Source organism: Cottoperca gobio, unplaced genomic scaffold, assembly GCF_900634415.1.
Source record: "Cottoperca gobio unplaced genomic scaffold, fCotGob3.1 fCotGob3_124arrow_ctg1, whole genome shotgun sequence".
NCBI classification, from domain to species: domain Eukaryota; kingdom Metazoa; phylum Chordata; class Actinopteri; order Perciformes; family Bovichtidae; genus Cottoperca; species Cottoperca gobio.
The window spans coordinates 418,456-436,733 of NW_021166794.1; the positions used below are offsets into that span (position 1 = coordinate 418,456).

General features: G+C 41.0%; 1 pseudogene; it reads right to left on the reverse strand.

Annotated features, from left to right (window-relative positions):
* Positions 1 to 6,719: 6,719 nt before the first annotated feature.
* Positions 6,720 to 18,278, reverse strand: part of LOC115004523 (uncharacterized) — a 67,982-nt pseudogene continuing 56,423 nt past the window's right edge.

The following is an 18,278-nucleotide window of genomic DNA, read 5'->3' on the forward strand; positions in this document are numbered from 1 at the left end:
TTGGGGCGAAACATGTCAGCCTAAACATTTGATGCCATTTTTCAAAATGTGACTCACCGCAGTATTCGTGCATAGCAACAGAGTCAGAGGCATTCAAAAGCAGAGGATAGTCATACCTTTGCCATCCTGGGAGGAAAAATATTGCGTGCCGTAAACTCTTGCTAATCTAGTTTACAAGCAAGCATTTCTAGCGTGCTCAAAACCCACTTACTATGGAATAGGAACGCACTACATATTCAATTTTACGCCATACTCATACAGTGTAAATAGTATCTTAGTATGCGATTTCGAACACAGCCCCTCACTTCTATACGGCGACGAAACTTAGCTGAATTTCATGTGTTAACAACTTCCTCAGTTTAGTCAGTGGGGTGTCTAGCTGGGCTAATCAGTTCTTCCTTCAGGCGCTCATTTATTGTTATTTTCGGGGTAATCCCTGTTGGAGGCAGGCGTTTCAGGGTTTCGGCCACTGATGTGTGCCTTTTTATAAAGTCGCCTCGAGCCCGGCAAACTCCAGAAGATAGGTAGGAAAGGTATCAGTAAGGTAGGATCTGGGGAAGATTGTTTTAGAAAGACTGGAGTCAATGTTTGTGTTGTCTTTTTTGCTTAGCGTAAATTGTAATATCATAGCATTCAAGAGTGTTTGAATACAATTTGGCTGATTAAGGATGGCTTCTTTTGTGTTGGAGAAGTTTGTGGCCAATCCTACTCTGTGTTAGCTAGACTGCTGTAGGAAAGTTGATTAATGGTTAATTGCTGACCATTATACAATTTGTCTCCACTAGTCTTGTTAAAAGTGACTTGAAAGCTACATTAGTCAAAGGGCTAATTGAACATGGAGTGTTGTGTCTGCGTGATTCTGTGGAATCTCCTAGCATGGTGGCCGGGGCTGATGCAGCATTATCCCCTGGTGAGGGCCACTCTGAAGTTACTCCTGCTATTCAGGGTGCTAGGTTACAGGAAAAACCTTTCACTTTGCCTCAGTTTGATGCATTTTCTGCAGAGTCCTCTCCTAGAGGCTCGATGTTAGATGCTAGGCTAAAGGTGCCGTTGGCTCGTCTCCAATTGGAGAAGGAGCGTGAGCTTCAACTCCGGCGGGAGCTGGAATTAAAGAAGCTGGAGGCAGACACAGCCATTCAAATGCGTCAGTTGGAGCTGCAAACAAATTGGGTGGGTAACCCCTTTGTGTCAGCATTTTCCTCTGGTTCGGCTGCCTCATTTGACGTGCGAAGCACGTTAATATGGTCCCTGTTTTTCCTTTGTGTGTCAGGAAAAGCAGTCAGTCTGCTGTTTAAAATATTGCCGTCTAGTTTTTTGCTAGTGGATTTGTTTTGCATGCGTTTTACGAATTACCTCGAGGGCCTGATCTCGTGGGCCGTATGCGACGCGGAGGCCGGAGGTTCGCCACCCCTGCGTTATATACTTCTGCTATATCCGATGACAGGTGGCCCCTTGCTGATGGTTTGGTGAAGGTGAACATGCAAAGTTGTGGGTGAACCAGGTAGTTCCCCCAGTCCCTGTGCTCCCCTCGCCCCTCGAGACCCCTATGCTCCCTCCTGAGCGGCTCCGCCCGTCTCCAGCCCGGCCTCTCCACCCGCTTGTCTTCCCTCTCTCAGATGTTCAACCACAATCAGCGTTGATTCAAAAGAATGAAGTGAAAAAGGGAGCTGACAATGTGGTGGCGGATGCACTATCCCGTAGGGTGAGATCCTCATCGTACATTTCCGAAATGAGTGGGGGTAGTGTTTAACTGTGGCCAAACGCGTGTTTAGTTTTAAGGGAGGGGGTGTTACGTGCTGTGGTGTGTTGCGTGCTGTGGTGTGTGGGTATGTCTCTCTCTGCTTACACTTTCCCCAGGTGCAGCTCCCTCAGGTGCCGGCAATCCGAAATCAGTGCCTGCTCAAAAGGCAGGGAAAGGAGCAATACCACTCTCTCTTCTCCTCCTGCCTGGTTGCTGAGTTTGGTGTTGGTCCTCGAATGTGTTGGAGTTGTTAAGGAGCGGTGTAGCAGGATTGTGAACTTACTTTGTTTTACCATATCTAGTGTGTCGCTTTCCGTTAAGAAAGTTGTTTTCAGTTGTGCCTTTGTGTATTGGTTGGGGAGCTTTTTCCTTTGTATATGAATTAAATGCTCTTGTTTTCTTTTTCAAATCGGTTGCCTCGTTCTCCCTTTCTTCGCCCGGGTTATTTAATTTCTATTTTGTTACTTCCCAAACCCTCCTAGACTAATAGGGAACGTAACGATGCCATATTCACTTATTCTCTACTTAGAATATACTTCTGTTTCTGTATTTTCGTCCTTGCTCTCCGAGCTATATTTTAGATTTATTTCTTTTATAACTCCTTGGAACATTTTGGTAATTTATTCCCCTGATAGTTTTAAGAAGGAGAAATAAATGTTTTTTTTGCAGATTTAGAATGAATCAGGGTTCATGTGTTAAAGGTTTATGCTCTCTTAGTGCTTTCTACATTCCTTTGTGTGTCAAACTTACAAGTTTGACTCAACCTCAGTTTCTTGGGTCCACACTGAGAACCAATTATGCGTCAGTGAAAATAACAACCCTGTTGCAATAGCATTGCCTTAGTATTGCAACACCTTGAATAAACTCTGCTTTCTATTCTTACAATATAGGTTAATGCTTTGTTGTTTTGCCTCAAGATGCAGAATCAAAGCATCAAAGTAAAAAGACTCATTGTGAAAAATGAACCCTGTCAAATTACTCGCTTTGGATGTCATCGGCCCAGTGGACGGGCATTATCAGTGGTTATCATCACACCGATACAAATACAACTTGTCGTCAAAATATTTAAGACTGGAGCAAAGAAGGAAGGCAGATGTAAGTCTGTGTAGAGGAGGTCAGAGTGTGTGGATGGGTCAGACAAACACCTGGCAGACTGCTGTTCATGCCTCGTGTGAAACCAAAACTTTTTTAAAGTTACTTAAAGGCATTATAGGGGACATACATGTATTTTGGGTTTCTACTAGAACATGTTTACATGCTTTAAAATTAAAATAAAATATAATTGTACTCGTACTCAGTGGCTGTCCTAAAAGTCGCTAAATGACATCGCCTAATTTGCATACTCGTATATTTGCATGTAATTGTAATGGACGCTGTAGGAGAGGAATACCGTTGTGGGAGAGACAAAAAGTGTATTTATTTTTTGTCATTGAAATAGGCCATCACTTCAAAACAAAAGGTCGCTACATTTGTCGCTACCAGCTTGTAGAAATCTAAATTAGCTTGTTCAAGTTCAGTTTGCTAGCTCTGCGTAGCTCTGCCTCTCAATAGTGCGTATCCAATCAAAAGACGTAAATGTGCTGACGTTATCGTACGCCTGCTAGCTGGCCCCGGTGTCCCCAACTCGAAATCTGATTGGTTAACGCAACAGTTTTGTCTCCGTTCACTTTAAGCTACAGGCGCCCTCCTCATTGTTGCTTCTGAAGGCCTCAGGGCAGATCTCTTGGACCCTGGCAACACATTATGGCTGAAATATGATTGGCTCTAACATAAAGGCCAGACCTCCAAATCTCGATCTGAGGCTGGAAGCAGCGCAACCAAGAGGAAAGCTATGAAATGACTATGGGGAATAATGTAATACATATTTGTGGAAAAAATATATCAAAATTAAATTTATATTCTGATGATGTTTAGGCCTGCAGAGAAGGCCTTGCTGGCCCTGACGGCCCACCACTGGTTCTGACTGGTCAGTGTGTTTGGGTCTTTTACACCTGCGCTCTGCTCCCTCACTGCAGCCGGGGAAAAAGACAGTAATGTAACTTTCTACCTATATATTGTATATTTACGACATCACAACCTTACCGAAGTCCTGACGGCTCGTTTAAAGGCACCGTTTCTGAATGTGGGCTGTGTGCATTTCTCCGTCAATTGAACTTTTTGATATTTTCACTGTATTTATTTAGCACCTAGAACTGCTTTATAATAAAGAAAGAAGACATGAAATTTCACTTTTTAAAATATCAGACCTTTAAGTTACATAACACATTCTTATTTTATCCTAAAGCTTTTCCAAAACCTAAAACAAGTTGTTGTTTCGCTTCATAAGGCTTCATCACTTTCGCAATGTACGTGCAGTTTGCCCATTTCCCCCCTCTGAAGCACGAGGTCGTGATAACACATGATATGGACTGATAACGTTCGAAACAGACGTCAGAAAGCTTCATAATTATTGACACAATGATTTCTGCAGTCTAAAAAAACCTTTTTTATCTCCATTAGTAAATTAGTAATTCAGATCAGTTTAGTTATTAAATGCAGGTTGAAGGTTAGGAAAGTAAAATCTGAAAGTCTTGAGAAGAATCCAGAGAAACGGGTGTTAGAATGTGAAAATTGAAATTAATATTGCATAACTGCAGCTTGTTACATCCACTTCTGCCATGCAAATACAAAGTGATATGTTCCTCCCCTGAAAATACATCGATGTCTTTGTTTGGCCCAAGAGGGTCAAGGCAACAGCTCATTGCTCACGAGCTAAAGAGGCGTTCTGCTAGTGTTCAGTCCAACGCGTTTGACCGTTAACCTGCCTGAATCTGCTTCAGTCATGCTGAAGGTGGAGCGATGCCCGGCTGCTGTTGGTGAGCAGGACGGGTAAGCTGGCAGAGTTCAGCTCATGAAGAAGAAGCGATCAGAGCTGTTTGTTCAGTGGTGCGGTGTGCAGAGCCTGCCACAGTCGCACTGCCAGGTTTACAGCTACACAACATCAACAACAAACAGACAGCAGACGCTGAGCCAGAGTTCAATGTAACAACATGCTGAGCAAGAATCATCTTTTGACTGAAAAATACCCAGGCAATTATCAAAAGGAGTTGCTTTTCACCTACTTTTCAATACTTTACAGACAATTTGACAAAAGGCCTATACTGCATATTGGTCACACAAAGCTCTTTTAATCTTGTGTCGTTCGTCTGTTTCACTTCAATTCAATCAACCAGTTGGACAAATCCATGCTTGTCAAGGCAAAGAAAGTAGTGAATATGATTGGTCACAATTGTCTCAGCCTCTGACACACTCTCTTGTTTCTAATCTCAACATATGTGTGTGCCGTAGGTCGGGTTAGGGTAACCCTAACATGTGCCATTATTACTGGAAATAGCTGCATGGGTCTGAATCTTTCTGACGGCTGTTGAGTCACTAGCTTAGCTGTCGGCACACTTGTGTATGAGAGATGCCGGTACATTAATCTTTACTGACTCTCGCTGGCATCAATACTTTTTTTTATTTTCTGCGTGATCACATGTCAGCTGATTGAAGAATGTAAAATGGAAACAAAACTAGAGTAAAATGAATTTGTGTGATTTTAGAGAATATCCCCAATATCGCTCACAACTCTGTTTTCTTTACAGATACAAAAGGAAGCGACATAACTGCATGTTTGAACCGAGATTCTATCATTAAACTTAACTTATTAGATTGTAAATTGTGTTTTAAATCTACCGACTTCATTTGGGAGTCGCTGCTTCAATGTGTCTCTGGCCATGTACGTCTTGGTGCGTCTCTTTTAGCCTGAGCTTCACAGCTACGTCTCTCATTATTGAAACCCGTACAAGAATGCATGTCAGATGAATACCTGCATGAAAAAAGGTTGAATTGAAAGCTCGGCGGTTCGTTTCTATTCAACCTGCATATTGTGACGCTGCTTTTCATCTATCGGATTAAAAGAACTCCCACATGTTACCCCTGCCTGATGAAAACCATTCTGTTCGAAGGTTCGTGTTCATTCACGCGTGTCAACACGCTCAAAGACGAGGTCAGTCAGACGGTCCCCGAACGTAGTTCTATATATATTTCTATAAAAGGGCGGAAAACTTTACAAATTATGATGTATCAGAAAAAGAAAATGTTTTTATGTTTAATTTTGTTAAGAAGATCCAAAGTACTAGAAATAGGCAATTATCAAAATAACATAATACATAGTGAAACAGGGCCGTGAGGACCACTGGGACGGTAATTTACAAATTAACTTATTCAGTTCACCTCAGAAAACGTCCTTTTCAGATTGTTATAAATGATCAGAATCAGAATCAGAATCAGAATTTGGTTTATTGACAAGCAGGTTTTCACATACAAGCAATTTGCTTTGGTATATAATGGTGCAAACATAAACACAGTAGGAGAAATAAAAAATAAGAGCAAATACAGAAATATTACTAAAAAGAAAACTTCTATAAAATACAAATAAAAAAATTGTGTACAAGAAATATAAATATAGAAAAAAGTGCAGATGTAATAAAAAATATGTACAGGATATCTTAATTAAAAGTGGAGGAGCTGTGCAATAGTGGTCGGTACCAGAAATGTGCAAAATAGTCATATGTACCTATGCACATATGCACACACACACACACACCCACACCCACACACACAGTGAGTGGTATCAATCTTCCCACCTATAGCTGGACACCAGTGAACGATTTCACCTCATTTTTGAGTCATTTCGGCTTCGTCGGGCACGTTTGCTGTGCAGTGAACAGGGGCGAGCGAGGACCCATCACGCCGCATTGATTGCCGGGGGGGCCCGACGAGCTGTTTCCAAGCTTAGTTGCAAATTTGTGGTATGACATAATCATGAAAAAATGAAAGGAGGAGAAAAAAAAAAAGAAAAGATTTCCAATTACTGAGAGCAATACAGATGAGCAGGACGACTCATCCATCTCTGGTCCACTCAGCTCTTCATCCTCCTCCGCTTTGTACAAAGCAATTATTTGTCCAGCGCTCCAGTACCCTCTTCCTCCATCCGTCTCTTGTATTGATATTCTGCCTGAGAGAAAAAAACGAGAAACAAAAACGCAGATAACGGTGGAAAGAAGGAACATGATGTCTTACTTGAAGAAGCTAAACAATGCAGTTGATCTTGGCTCCCACTTAGTTCTTGTTCCATTGTTTATTATGCATTATTATCAAGGTCTTCTCTTTGTGGCTCGGTGCGGTTGGAAACGTGCAGTAAAGAGAGGAAGAGAAAGAGAGGCCCTCTTCTCCTCTTCAACATCATTTAAAAAGTGTTTCACTGAATCTCCCCCCCCCCCCCCATTGCTCTGCTTAATCACGCTTCAATTAATAATGAAAAATAAATCATTTTTTATTTGTTTTCATTAAAGCCAAAGTGCTACAGAACAAAACGAAATGCTGAAAATAGAAAAATAAAAAAATAAAAACGAAATTACATTTGACCAAAACTGCTCGTATCGGTAATAATGAACAATAAGTATTATATGTTACACATTTACAACATATTAAAGGAATACGGAAATACTTGTTTTCTTGACAATAAAGCATATAAGCAAATATTCTTTTAAATACCAGATACATGTTGGAGTTGAAGTCCAAAATGACATCTTATTTTAATGTGTGTAAACTGCTGCTGAACACGTTTATAGACATGGACTGTCTTTCATAACAAGAGGAACATTAACAGAAAAAAAACAGGTTTGAAAGAAAACCACTTTTGGAAATAGAAATAAGTTGAGTGCATAAAAAGGCTGAGAGATGTGAAGTGTTTGTGAGTGAAGATCTTTAAGTATTGAAGAAGCATGCGATCTAATTGTCCTTGTATTTCCTCCAGAACTTATTCCTCAAGAGACTTCAGAATGAATGTGTCAGTCTCTTCAGCGACTTTAAAAGCTCTTCCCAGTCGAGAACCAAAATCAGAAGTGCTTCATGGGAAAACATGCGTAAACTAAGATTAGGGAACGTCACGGTGATGTCACATACTGCGTTTCAGCACTTCAACTCTGCTGATCCGCTGTGAAGCATCATCATGGCGGCTTCAATCCAGAAGTGCACTAATAATGAATAATGATACACATTTTCTTTATTGGCTTTTCACACAAATATAAACAAACTTCCTGTGAATACACGACTGAAGAATAAAAAAAATACGTGTTTTAAAAGGAACAAGCTACAAACTACAACCTCCTGCCTTGAAATTATAATTTCTTTGTGTATATGCTGACCTGTTTACCTCCCAGAAGTCCTCATAAAGGAATATAAGGTTGTCAGTGACCTAGCAGTGTCCTCTATGACAACTTTACAAATGTGTTTTAGATTGCCTGTTCAAAACACAAATAGTTATTTTATTATCTTATCTTTATTATTACATTATTATATTTGTAGTTTTATATTGTTTTTATGTTTATATGTGTTGACAACTTGCCTCAAATTGAGGGACGAATGAATGTATTGTGAATAAAATTTAAGAGTTGAATTCTCCCATCTGTTGATACCTTTACCCAGATGCAACAGAACCAAAATCCAAAATGGAGTTTTGCACAAATATAAAAAAAATAAAACTCTGTACTGATTTTATCCTGATCTCTACTGCAGAAACTCAAAACTTGAGATTTTGAGTTTTGAGAAATGACGACTTTCCTAATTGTCCCTGTTTCAATCTTATCCTTTGCGGTCTTTATATTGGCTGCTGGATTGTAAACGCATCTCCCTCTCAGAACACAGGAATCCCGTCTGTCCCCAGAGTTAAAAAGAAGTCCGCAGGTAACATGTCCTCTGGTTCAATCTCCTTGCTGATATCCGACAGTCTGTGGCCTTTAAATCCAATTTTAAATATTATATTTTCTCCTGAACATTTAGTTAGTTGCTTATTATTACTTCAGGCGTTGTACCTGTTACCGTCATCCTTCAGGCGGGTCGATCTCAATCTTAATGAATCTATTAAACCTTGCACTGCCGTCCATGTTTAATACTGTGAACTTTGAAAAACCTTTGTGACTCTCTCTCACTTTCTCTCTCCCTTAATTCAATTACATTTAATTTAATTCAATTCAAAATGTGCTTTATTGGCATGAACGTTTCAGGAAACCGTGTTGGCAAAGCATCAAGAAAAGTACACAATATTAATACAAAACACAATATAACTTTAACATTAAGATTTGTATGTATAAATTATATATATATACAGTATATATATACACACACATATATATACACATTATATATATTTGTTATATTTTTGTTGTATTTATTTTAAATAAAAAAAACTAATAATAATAAAAAATAAATAAATTACATTAAAAAAATAATATATATATATATATATTTAAATGTTGACAGGTTTTTGTGGCTTAAGTTCTAAATGTTAGGAGACACCTGGAAGCGCCTGGACATCCTCCCAGATCTATATTTTCCATACTGTGTTTCCAATCCATCTGTAATTTTGTACTGTGATTTTACTCTGTTGGTTTATTCTGTACATCAACATCTATTGCCTGTCTGTCCTGGGAGAAGCTCTTTTCGAGGTTTCTACCAGTTTGTTTCCACTTTAAAGGTTTTTTGGGGGATTTTTTTCTGAATCAAGAGTCAAAGGAAAGACATGTGTTGTACAGATTGTAACGCCTCTTGAGGGAAAGTTGTAATTTGTGATATTGGGCTATACGTTTAATTGACTGGACTTCTTTTGGTTCATCTCTTTATTTATCTATCTTACTATCTCTGTGAAGGCCATGGTCCTAGGTCATGGTAGCCATGTGATCAGAGGACATAACACTTGTCTGTCACATGGCCCTGCACAGTGAAGCATCAACATTGTGTTGTTGGTCTCACAGAGCAAAACAGAACGTCCTTGCGGAGCCTCATGTATTTCTTTTCAAAATAGGTTCTGGCTGTTTCTTATATAATTGAAACTTATTTTCTTTAGCTCCTGTCTTAATGTGTGCACCTTCAACTGCAGGGAGATCCAAAGACAACAATGTCTTAACAAGACTGAAAGTGGCTCTGTGAGGACATCCCTGTGGAGGTTGGGGGCATTGAACCTGAGTGGGCAATGTTCAAAACGGCTATTGCTGAAGCTGCGGTGAGGAGCTGTGGTCTCAAGGTCTTAGGTTCCTCAAGGGGCGGTAACTCTCGAATACCGTGGTGGTGGTGACCCCGCTGGTCAGGGAAGCCGTCCGACTGAAGAAGGAGTCCTTCCGGGTTTTGTTATCCGGGAGGACTCCGGAAACAGTTGCCATGGCAGAGGTAAAGCAGCAGGTGTGGGAGAAGTTCGGAGAAGCTATGGAGAAGGACTTCCGGTCGGCACCAAGGTGTTTCTGGAAAATCTTCCAGCACCTCAGGAGGCGGAAGCGGGGAACCATCCAAGTTGTGTACAGCAAGGGTGGGACCCTGCTGACTTCGACTGAGAAGGTTATCGAGCGGTGGAAGGAAACCTTTGAGGAACTCCTGAATCCGACTAACATGCCCTCTATGGTAGAGGCAGAGCTGGAAGCTGATGGGGGACCATCGTCAAATTCCCTGTTGGAGGTCACTGAGGTAGTTAAACAACTCCACAGTGGCAAAGCCGCAGGGGTTGATGAGATCTGTCCAGAAATTCTGAAGGCTTTGGGTGTTGAGGGGCTGTCTTGGTGGACACGCCTCGTCAACATTGCGTGGAAGTCTGGAACAGTGCCTAGGGGGTGGTAGACCGGGGTAGTGGTTCCCTTATTCTAAAAGGGGTACCAGAGAGTGTGTGCCAACTACAGGGGTATCACACTTCTCAGCCTCCCTGGTAAAGTCTACTCCAAGGTGCTGGAAAGGAGGGTTCGGCCAATAGTTGAACCTCTGATTGAAGAGGAACAGTGCGGATTCCGTCCTGGTCGTGGAACAATGGGCTAACTCTTCACTCTCGCAAGGATCCTGGGACTACGGCCATCCGGTCTACATGTGTTTTGTGGATCTGGAGAAAGCGTATGACCGGGTCCCCCGGGTGATACTGTGGGAGGTGCTGCGGGAGTATGGAGTGAGGGGGTCACTTCTGAAGGCCATCCAATCCCTGTACGTCCAAAGGGAGTGTTGTGTCTGGATACTCGGCAGTAAGTCGGACTCGTTCCCAGTGAATGTTGGCCTCCGCCAGGGCTGCACTTTATCACCAACCCTGTTTGTGATTTTCATGGACAGGATATTGAAGCGTAGTCGTGGAGGAGAGGGGTTGCAGTTCAGTGGCCTGAGGATCTCATCGCTGCTCTTTGCAGATGATGTGGTTCTGATGGCATCATCGGTCTGTGACCTTCAGCAGTCACTGGATCGGCCGAGTGTGAAGCGGTTGGGATGAGGATCAGCACCTCAAAATTTGAGGCCATGGCTCTCAGCAGGAAACCTGTGGATTGCCTACTCCGAGTAGGGAATGAGCCCTTTCCCCAAGTGAAGGAGTTCAAGTACCTCGGGGTCTTGTTCGCGAGTGAGGGGACGATGGAGCAAGAGATTGGCCGGAAAATCAGAGCAGTGGGGGGCGGTATTGCAATCGCTTTACCGCACCGTTGTGACGAAAAGAGAGCTGAGCCAGAAGGCAAAGCTCTCAATCTACCGGTCGATCTTCGTTCCTACCCTCACCTATGGTCATGAAGGCTGGGTCATGACCGAAAGAACGAGATCGCGGTTACAAGCGGCAGAAATGGGTTTTCTCAGGTGGGTGGCTGGCGTCTCCCTTAGAGGGTGAGAAGCTCAGCCATCCGGGAGAGACTCGGTGTAGAGCCGCTGCTCCTTTGCGTTAGAAGGAGCCAGTTGAAGTGGTTTGGGCATCCAGTAAGGATGCCACCTTGGCACTTCCCTAGGGAGGTGTTCCAGGCACGTCCAGCTGGGAGGAGACCACGGGGAAGACCCAGGACTCGGTGGAGAGATTATATCTCCTCACTGGCCTTGGAACGCCTCGGGATCCCCCAGTTGGAGCTGGAGGATGTGGCCCGGAGAAGGGAAGTTTGGGGTTCCTTACTGGAGCTGCTGCCCCCGCGACCCAACCCCGGATAAGTGGTAGACGATGGATGGATGGATGGACCTGATGATAGTGACTAGATGAGGAGTCAGGGGGTCCATTGTCTGGGACACATGCCTGTCTGCACATAATGTTGTGCCAATCAATTTAGTAGATGTTGACGTTTCCACTGAATAAGTCGAAACTGTGGTAATAAATGAAGATTTAATTTTCTTCCATTTGAATGCAAAAGGCACCTAAAACATTCTCACACACACTTCTAGAAGTTGTTTCTCTGAAGCAGTCACACATTTGTCTGTACTAATATAGAATGCAGGTCGATGCCTCCACACAGTCAGTTTAGTTTTAGTTTTCCCAATAGACTGAAGGGTTTTATAATGTATCTACAAAATGCACCTTAGTTGTTAGACTTTATGAGAACACATGTTTCAACAAGCTATAAAATATTAACTCTGTTGCTCCTTTGGGAGATTTTCCTACTTCAGAAAGGAAGAAGCTTCACCATTCATTAGCTCAGTAAAGACTTTATAATACCTCTCAGTGTTCTTCAATACAGCATGATGTTCATTTTGTAAAGACGCTCCCATTCAGATTAAAAGAGACGACATGCTTTAAGGGTGGGGCTACCTTGTGATTGACAGGTCGCTGCCATGGCGTTGTCCGTTCTGGGTGCTCTTTGTGTTTTCATCTTACAATTTAAGCCTCTCACAATGTGTTTGCAACATTTGTGTCTGCACAATGACGATAAAGTTGAATCTAATCTAAACCCGTAGTCCACAAACCAACTATGCCACTTCTTGTATACAGTCAATGGTATAAGTTAATATTGTAGCAAGGGGTGGAGAGAGAGCTGTACCCAGCATGCCTTTTGGTTTTGCAACAGTTTTTAGTGGTCCCTTTACAGTGCCTGACACACTACTCATAGATATGTCCCGTAGATCTCAAGAGTTCACACTCGACACTGCACTTTCGTGGGTCCTAAGCAATACACCAAGTGTGAGGTTGACAGGATGAGTGGTCTTCGAAGGACATTTTAGTCAAATGAGCATTTCCGTGTCAAAAAAGACTGCATGAGCAGATCGCTGCACCTGAATCAGGAAAACTAATCTTTAAAGCAAACGTTTCAATATAAAACAATGATATAAAAGAAGGTCTTTAATTTATAATTTGACTTGTTATAACTAAACTCCACTGCTGCAGCAGGAAAGTATATTTTGGAGTCTACTCCCAGTCCTCTCTGCTGTGTGTGCTCTCTAATAAAGCTGCAATCCCATAATACCGATCTCATAAAGTAATGAATGCTCGGCACTCAGAGTGTGGGTGGCTTTGTAATCCAATCACACAGCTATAAACCAATATAGGTGTTTACAGAAATTGCTAAATAGGACGTTTAACATTAGCAGTATAAAACAAACATCAGATCTCCTAAAGATCATTCAAAATAAAACCTTTTAGATCTAAACCATGTGCTGTTTTAATCATCTTTCATTTATATATCCCACGAGACACACAGCAGATGGAAGTATCTACTGAATCAACAGCAACCACCTGTCAAATGATGGTAACATTTGACTCAATTTAATGTCACATTGGCTGCGAGTCTCTGACTCAAGAAAATCAGCTGAATTGCACTTCTGCTGCTCTTCAAAATAAAAACATATCTTTTTTTTTCTTTAACATTCAATTTGTTGCCAGCGAGGATCAACTAAAGCACTTCCTAAAATAATTTGGCCTTTGTCTGCTTACCTCTCAACAACAACAGAGCTGTTGCTGGCACACTGAGTAAACCCAGTACTGCACACACACACACACACACACACACACACACACACACACACACACACACACACACACACACACTTGAAATACTTGTAGAGAGTCAGTTAAAACTGTAAGCTAATGTCTAAAAGCTTTGGCTGCACATGGAATCAGTTTTCTCTCCAAATGGAACCCAGTGGGACATACGGTATCAGGCGAGTAGTAGCTGAAACTCTATCAGAAGATACTACTGTACATGAGGAAACAGTAAGACAGTGCTGACAGAGAGCATCATATCACCACTGATCCTCTGATACCTGATGACTGTCATTTGTCAGAGTATATAACTTCCTCCTGTTACTGCTGTCTCAAATGTGATTTCTACGCAGTCCTGAGTTACTTGGAAAGACTAGAACTTGATTACATTAGCTTTTATGGGAGGCTGTACAGAAGCATATGTTATTGAATTTTGGTTTATATGAGTGTACGCCACATGCTGCCATGTCCTGAAATCAATACACATTATAAATATCAAACTCAGTGTCAATCACGCCTCTGTAGCAATTTTTGGATTATAATCATACTATAATGCTAGAATTGTGCTATTATCAGCAGAAGAGTGGAGGATTAACACATGTACATGTTGTTTCAGAGAGCTTCATTAATGCTGAGTTTAAATGATGCTGGTTGTGGTTAAAAAAATCCTCTTTTGCTCTGATTTCAGCAAAAACCTCAATACATGAATATCAGTATCACCTTTCTGTCTGATGCTTCTCCCACAATGCAGCTGGGCCAGCAGCAAGGTTATAATCTGGGAGTCAGCCCTCACTGGGGAGGTCTCCCTATTATACTAATGTTGTCTTATCTGTGCTTGCATTCAGGTGGCCAATGGTGGGAGGAGAGCCTCGCTCCAAATGCAGGAGAGAAGCAGATGGTGGGTCAGCAGTATGAAGCACAAGATAACAGAGAATGTAAGTGTTCTGTAAAAAAAGAAGAAAGAAAAGATGGGAAGATCGTCCCAACTTGATTAAGGCCCCCGACCACTAAGGCTCCACTGCAATCAGAAGGAGAGGGAATAAAGACAGATGGGCGGACAGATGGAGCAATAATAATAATAATAATAATAATAATAATAATAATAATAATAATAATAGCAAATATAATAATAATACAAATATTATAATAATACCATTATTATATTTATGATAATAATGCAATTACAATAATTACTAATAATTCTTATTTGGATTATTATTATTATTATTATTAATAATAATAATAATAATAATAATAATAATAATATAAATAATAATACATAATTTGTCCCCTTTTTCTTTTCCTTGACATACACACAAGGATCAAATGTGGGGAGATGTCAGAATAATGGGTTGCTGCACCACAGCACGACGAGCAGTGAGGGGTTCGGTTGCTTCTCGGCAGAACTGCCACCTCTCCAGCTACCAGTCCACAATCCGTTCCTCTGCACCTATTCCGTCGGGGAATTGAACCGGCACAACATGATCTCATGGGAAGGAGTATAAACAGCCATTTATAAGGACATTTTAAGCTTTTCATGTGTCATTTAACACCCGGTTCTTATTCCCAAACGGAAGCACAATCGCATTTTTAAAACAGAGATTTACGGACATGTTTCCACAAAGTACAGAAGTGCAAACCAGCACTTTGAGATTGAATCACACACCTCAGAGTTAATGTGTCCTTGCATTACAAAAGTCACATATACAGTATATATCATCACACTATTGTTAATAACAGGCGGCACTTTTAATATAAAGTGTTAACCGTCCACTACAGGGGTAGACAATATCACCCACCACTGGATTAGAAATGAACTGCAATCAACTTCTGTGCTTTGATTACCCATTTTATAATGCCTCGTCATCACTTCTGCAATTATTTTGGTGAGCGGTAACGTCCACTCTAACATACAGTCATTTTTAAAGCAACTTATATTTCCAAAATGAAAGAAACTAGTAATATGTAATATATAACATTTTGATAGGAACTTGCCCAACACTGAAAATACCATATGCCACTTCTCACTCATCCAAACACACACACACACATTACCACATATGGAGAAGGCTGCTGATGTGTGATATTGGTTTCTGTGACAACAGTAATTGTCTGCGAGGTCCACTGCTGTCTAGACGCTCAGCAGGGAAAAGAGGCTCCGGAAATTGGAGGGCAGCTTCTGCAGGGAGACGAAATTTAAAAAAACATTTCAAGACCTTTTTTACGGGCGACCGGAATTACATTTAAGATCAGTTTAACAACCGAGATAAAGAAACAAAGCGGCAGGAACTACTTTCTGACACTGAAGAATAACATTAAGGAAAGTGACAGCCAGCTGCCTTTATAATGGCCGATGCAATGAAAATGAAATGTGTTTTTCATATTATATTAATCCGGCTCCTTATTCATCTAAAGTGGTGATAACTCTTCATTGTTTGTCTTTGTGAGTCCCTCCTTTTACATTCCACACAACATTTTTAATCTATTGTTGATATATAATACAACATTTATACAAGAGGAGTATATTTAAGATTATATTTATTTTATTTAGATGTGTTCAATGATATTTAAAGGAACTGTAGTTTAGACTTTTCAAATTCCGTCAGTATTTGAGTATTATCACTCGATTAAAAATGGGAAAGTGCTACAGTACTCTTCCTATGCCTTGCAATACTTTCCTTATGTCATTTAATGTTCTCTTTCTCATCGATTTCTTCCATATAAGTGGAAAATTGCTTTCTTTGGTCTGCCTGTCACTGCCTCGCTCTTTCAATTGAATGATGAATGATAAGTTCAAGAGTGTGAATCTGTAACCGACGTAAGGAAGGAAGACAAAGAAGACAATGCAAGCAGGAGTAAGAAGGTAGGAGTGATAATAAAGAGAGGTATGCACTTAGTATACATGAGCATGATTGAATTTAGTGCTTCAAAACAAAACTTGTGTGAAATTTTGAAAGATATAAAGTCTCGGATAAAACATGATATGTGGAACAGAATGAGTCTAGTCTAATGTCATCTGATGTTGCAAAGTGTAAAGGTACGTTTCCCTTGATGCAGGAAACTTCACTCATGTTGTACTCAAAGCTCTCAGGGGGTAGAAACTCACAGTAATATTTTTAATGGATTGTGGTGCATTTCAGGAATGCTTGGTGTCTCAATGAAATGAATAAAAAAAAAATTGAACATAATGAATAGGATATCAATGAGAGTATAAGGACACACACCTGCATAGGGGATACTGTGGGTTACTGTATGGGGTTATTTCTATACTGATCTGTGTTTCTGTGGAAGGTTGTCCATGGCTATCACGGTCACACAATTCTTTCCGCAGACACACACACAGACCCACAAGATTAAAACAATACCAGCTCAATTCCAAATCCAACTCAGGACTTTGTGCATGCAAATGTTTCTTAACAGGCGACTTCCTATTGTACAGAAACCCATTTGTCCGACAGCCAGTTGTTACTGAAAACGAATGCCCATTGTTCCAAAGGCCCATTCCTCCGAAAAATACACATTCTCCCTCCCAACAAACATAAGCACATGGCTAATAAGTATGCAGAATGACGTCATCGGACCAATGATGTAATTCTGCATTCTACTAATCAGCCATGGTTGTTGCAGGGGGAGTGTGTATTTTCGCATCAATGGTCTTTGAGACACTGGGCGTTCTTTTCAAGATAACAGGCTATTGGACAGATGGGCTTTCGGCACAATGGGACATTTTTTGGACTATTGGGGTTTCTGAATAATGTGCCTTTGGAACAATGGCATGGCATGGCATCTTAACCCTTAATGGCCATTGTGTTCTCTATTTGAGAGGAACTGGCTGATTTGTTTACTGCACATAAATAGCTACAGAATGACTGACAGAACCAAAGAGGAGAAGTGTGAAAGTCTCTCATGATTCTTTTCCATTTTCTCCCTATCACCATCTCTCCTGGTTGGATAAGGATAATGAGATGTCTGTCCTCACATGTCTCTTGAGGTCCTTGTCATCATTTGGTAGAGCTGGGCTCTTGATAATTGTTATTTGCACATCTAACACTGTGAAATGAAAACAATTATCCAGTCGATGGTTTTGTAAATCCAAAGCAGTCTCTGTCATTTCTGTGTAGCTCCCATCGGAAGAAGAAATTAATATATTTTTTTTTGTTTACAGCAAACAGGCAACATCTGTCTAAAGAATACGTCCGGATTGAATAATGTTTGATCACTATTAGTGTGATTTGGGGCGTGGGTCCCCGTTTTGTTTGTCATGTATTCACATTTATGTGCACATGGGCACCATGATTACCTTTGCTACCAATAACCTCTATATCTACAGGCGTCATTAATGTACCAAGAAACGCAGCAATGCGTCAGCAAAAGGCGCGAAAGAAGAAAACTGCTCTTTACTAAACATGGATGTGAAAAATGCAGGTTGTAAATGTTTTATTGGGAAGGAAGACGATGACATTCAGCTCCTTCGCCTCACTCCCAGCAGATAAGAGACGAGCTACTTGGCCAGGAGGAGAGCAGGCGGTAGCTCCGGGGGGAAACCTTCAGTTAGCAGTTGTGTCAGTTCGAATTCAGCTAAAAAATCATCAAATCGCTCTGAAAGCGGTCCCAACAATATTGTTCACAACTGTTGTTATAATTGTAGAGTGGACTCCGCCATCCTCTTGTGTTAAAATTATTTTTAAAATGATATTTTTATAGTTATGGTTATCATTCTTGTTGTGGACGGCCCTTTAGGCTTTGTCAAGCCTGGCTCTGTCCAACTTG